The 5,186-nt window shown below is 33.8% G+C and overlaps 1 pseudogene; it reads left to right on the top strand.

The window, feature by feature from the left end:
- Positions 1-3,122: 3,122 nt before the first annotated feature.
- LOC134231519 (uncharacterized) lies at positions 3,123-3,691 on the top strand (annotated as a pseudogene).
- The last annotated feature ends 1,495 nt before the right edge of the window (positions 3,692-5,186 follow it).

Below are 5,186 nucleotides of genomic sequence, written 5' to 3'. Positions count from 1 at the left end.
AGTGTCCTTGTTGGAAACGGTTTTCTGATGTTTTGATACCCCAAAAATATGAAGAAGTCAAAACTCAAGTTCAGGATCGGTTGAAAAATGCTCGTCAGGTAAATTATGATCAAGAATGATAATGTTACTTCTCAATACATTATATATACTGAAGGAAGATTTTTTTTTAAAAGCAGGCACGTAGCATCGTTTTTGAAAGTGGGGGGGGCAACCAGAGAAATTTCTTTTTTACTTACCTGAAAAAATTGACTAGCAAAAAAAAAAAAAAAATTAAAAACGTTTGGGCAAACTCGAAAATCCTATTTCGTGGGGGTGGGGGTGGGGTGGGGTGGGGGGATAGTGGCCAACTTTTTCGAAACCAACTTACTATCACTTCCAATTTTTTCCCTACAATCCTTGATATCACTATACTATAGTAAAAAGTGGGGGGCCAACCATCCTTTCAATGAACATTTACTATAGTAAAGGTAATGTTGGGGGAAAAAGTGGGGGGGCCAGGCCCCCCTGGCCCCCCCGGTTGCTACGTCCCTGAAAAGTCATAATCATTAATGCAAAATAATTTTAAATGTTCAATTGTTTATCACATTGAATTTATTACTGATTTTATCTAATTTCAATAACCAGAATAATGAGAATATATATTTTGATTTAAACTAAATTCACCATTCGGATTATTTTTTGACTAATAAGTCTCTGATTTTTTCTTAGATTGCCATTACAACTGATGGATGGACTTCAAGATCCACTGAGTCTTATGTGACCATAAAACTCACATTACTGAGAATGGGAACTACAGAACTTTGTTCTTCAGACTCGGTGTCTGCCTGAAAGTCATAAAGGTAAATTAATTTACTTATCCAATATTTTAGTAAAATAATACTCTTTAAAGAAAATTAGGTGATGAATACTTTTTGAAATTATTATTTTAATTTTTAAATTAGGTGAAAACCTTGCTGAGGCAATTTCTAAAGCTTTGGATGAATGGAACATAATAAAGACACCACTCTTTATGCTATCAGAAAATGCAGCAAATATGACTAAAGCAGGAAATCTACTGAAGTGTGAACTCCATCTTAGATGCTATCTAAGCTAACTAAGCTAACAGCTAACTAAGCTGTTCAGAAAAGTTTGGGAGTTCAATCAGTTACACCTCTTCTTGTCCGAGTCAGAAAGATTGTTGGTTTTTTCCACAGGCGTAGTGTTGCATCTGCAATGCTGAAAACACAAGCATCTCTTTTAGAACTTCCTTATCACAAACTTGTCATTAATGTTTGCACTAAGTGGAACAGTGCATATGAGATGCTTGATAAGTACTTATCTGTGCAGGTAGTTGTAGTTAGTGTCCTGGTAAGCAAGGATCTTAAAAACAAAGAATTAAAGATAAAGACTTAAAGTTTCTCTCTGATGATTAAACTACCCTTCCTGAGGACGTTGTTACCTGCCTTAAACCACTGTAGGCAATTACCACAACAATATGCAGTGAAACAATTCGAAGTCCTACAGCCTCCATTATTTTGCCCATTCATCACCAGCTACTTCATCATGTCCTTCTCCCAAAAGAAGGTGACTCTCCAACAATAGTACACATGAAAGAGTCAATGTCATTGAATCTTAAAGAAAGATATGCTACAAAAGAAAACATTGAACAAAGTAACAGCCCTTGATCCTCGTTTCAAAACACTACCATATCTATCTGAGGAGGACCGATTGTCAGTTTTTGACACAGTGAGGCAGGACATATTTCTAACAAAAACACACGGATTACTGTGAGGTTGAGCCAGTGGACAAAGCTGACAAGATGATTCTGACCCTCACCCTTCTGAGGAGAACCCTATTCCTCCAAAGATCATGAAAATTGAGTCAAAATCTAAACCTTCATCTAGTACCCTTGGTGACATCCTTGGTAATGTTTACATAACTAAAGTGTGTCCACCTTTGATAAGATCTAAGCTACAGGCAGCAGAGGATGAGGTATTGCAGTAAAGATCTGCCCTGGTGTCCCAGTGAATGCTAATGCATTAAATTAGTGGGAAGAAACCCAAGGGCAGTTGTACTTGTTAAAAGTACTTGTGCATACCAGGAACAGGTGTGCCATCCGAACGTGTTTTTTCTACAGCAGGGGACATAGCGTCTGCCAAAAGGGCAAATCTCAAGTCAAAGCATGTAGTCATGTTATTTTAAAAAAAAAAATGTGATTCAGTGATTGTGGAGTATTTAGACTCAGTTTTATTCAATCTTTGGAATCTAATCATAAAAGTTAAGGCCTAATAAGTTTGATTTATTGTTTTGTGTTTACCTAGCATTGCTAATTGACAGAATTCCAGGTTTTTAATGAGCAAACACTTTTCTTATTTTATTTCTTATCATTTTAACTGTTATTTCAATTTTATTTACAGTAAAGTGGTCGGTAAGTAGTTGTGGTGTCATATTTTTCTATGAAAGAGTAAAGAGTTCTTCTGAAATTTATAAAACAATTACAATTTATTAGTTTTTATTCAAATTTATTAACGTTAATATATCTGCAAAATACCGCAGTATATTGCAATATTCGAAGTAAAATATCATATCATATCAAAGATTTTTGTGCTTAACGAGAGGAACAAATTTTTAAAGACAAAAACTATTAAAATACTTATTTCACCACTTTCAAGAAGGTGAACAACTAAAGCATAGGTAAGGATCTAACGAACATTGATTCACATCTAATAAGATTTAAAAATGTATGGTGATACTTTAAAGCCCAATCGCAACGGAAAATATTTTTTTACATCCCCCCTCCCTTATTTAAAAAGCTGGAATAAGGGGTCATTAACTATTTAACACTGTGATTAAATATTAATATATTTGGCATTCAACACAGATTTTACGTCTTTTATTGCCATCAGTATAAAATTACGAACTGAAATGTGTAGGCGGGAAAAAAGAGGTAACGTGCGTAATTCTTCACTTGAAACAATTACCTTGTTATTTTATTAGCTCATAACTTTGGGAAAAAACTAATAAACTTCGAAATAAACGAAAAAAAATTCAGAATATTAACAAACTTGGGAATGAACTGATGGACTTAAATAATTTCTCCCTGTCATTTTTTGTAGGCTTTTAACAGCATTTTACAAGATAGTATGTCTGGTTGCCTGGAGTACATCATCAATGAAACAGCAAGGGCGGCTATACTAGCGGCATGGAATGGAACTGAACATAAAACGGACAATGGTCGGCTGATATCGGGCCTTGTTGGTTTTTTTATTGGAGGCGCAGCATTCATCCTTAATGCTCTTGTTTTTACAACTCTTATTTTTAGTAAAACATTGAGGCAAAACACACACCTTAATCTAGTTCTTTGTTTGTCTATCAGCGATATGGTTCTCGGAACAAGCGTGTTTGTTGGTGGACTTCGCCTTTTTACTCGAAAATTAGCTGCCTCCTATTTTCCATGTGTTCTCACTAGTGTGTTTTTTATCAGTGGTATTACGCTTTCGTTTTGCCAAACATTCTCATCAGCTTTCATCGATTTCTGAAAATATCTAACACAGATCTCGATAAAAAATTGCTGCAGAACAACAGAAAATATGTAGTTTACATCCTATTCTGGATTGTTGTCCTTGGCTTTAACATCTCTATGGTTCAATTTCGCCATGTTGCAGACGAACTACTTTTCTGCAAGTTTAAATGTGTTTTTGGTGCTCTGTAGCAACCTCTAATGATAAAACGCCGCTTAATGATACAAATAGCATTAAGCGTTGCAATTGCAACGCTTAATGCCATAAATTATTGCATTAATAGCTGACATCATCAACCGCTAATGCTAAATCGCCGCTTAATGACAGAATTATATCATTAAGCGTCACAAATGCAGTGCAACACCGACGCTTAATGAAACAAGCAAATATCGACATATTCGACGCTTAATGATACACACTAGTGTATCATTAAGCGTTGCAGTTGCAACCCTTAATGATATAAAATTTAGAAATCGCTTGTTGTATCTTAGAGAAACACACATCCACCTTTTCTGAACAATGAGATATCACTTGTCAAAATATTTATTTATGCCCTTGTGCTATATAAATGGTAATTATTGAAGTTTTACTGTGTTTTCTACCTAGGCAAGGGAAATTCCTTTAGCCCCAGATGTTTAAGAGACAGATAGTCAGAGAGCTAGAAAAAAGAGATACAAACAAAGGGATAAATAAAATGATATTCAAATCCTTTTAAAAGAACCATTTTTTTACCGAAAATACAGAAGCAAACAGGCAATTAAAATCCTTTTAATTTGATACAATGATTTTTATACTTAACCTAAAATATATAGAATGTATTTAAATATTCCAAACTTTATTTTTATTTTAGATTTGATACAGCTTAACACATGTCACTGTTAACGTTTCAGATATACGTATCGAAAAATAAATGTATAATTTTCACTATAATTGTATTTTTAATCTGCTTCGTTTCTCCAAATTTCGAAATAGAGAGACATCAATATTGACAATTTATGTTTAAGTATATAAAACACAAAGAATACAAATGAATGCATTACATTGAATAATATATTATTTTGAGAAAAGGTTCATTCATCCTTTATTTGTTATCAGTTTTACTAGAATACATTACTGTGGAATGATTATTTTAGAATCAATTTTGAAAACTAGTACATGTATATAATTATCAAGTTATTAAAAAACATGTCGAATGAAGCTGATATTTTTAAAATTATAAATGACGCATGCTTCATTTTGTAGTATATTTGCCTGTCTGTCTGCCCGTCTGTCTGTAAACAATTTTACAAAATGCTACTCCCCCTGCAGTTTTGGAATGATTTCAATATAACTTGGCACACAAATAGACTACACTAAGATACTTAATTTCTGCAGCGGTTTTTGATTTCTGCCTTAGATACTAAAGATAGAAATAATATAATAAAATGCTACTTATCGAACATTTTTTGTTTGATTTCAGAATATTTCCATTTCTAATTTTTTTTTCTCTGTGATAACCCTTTGAAAGTTACTTTAGTTAATTTCTTGACAATTCTCTTGAATGTAAATTAGGCAGATCGATAGGTCAGGAGCTAAGAAGGTCTTAAACGCATGCAAATCTCGTGCGCATCTGTCTCTGTGTTTGACGCTGAGGAGGAAAAATATGCATGTAAATCTCGTGCGGCTTCCTTTCTGTCTGACGTCAGT

This window comes from Saccostrea cucullata, unplaced genomic scaffold, assembly GCF_032062105.1.
Source record: "Saccostrea cucullata isolate Sc308-1 unplaced genomic scaffold, CSIRO_AGI_Scuc_v1 ctg6950, whole genome shotgun sequence".
Lineage (NCBI taxonomy): Eukaryota > Metazoa > Mollusca > Bivalvia > Ostreida > Ostreidae > Saccostrea > Saccostrea cuccullata.
The sequence above is the reverse complement of the archived record's forward strand: the minus strand, read 5'-3'. Positions and strand labels throughout refer to the sequence as shown.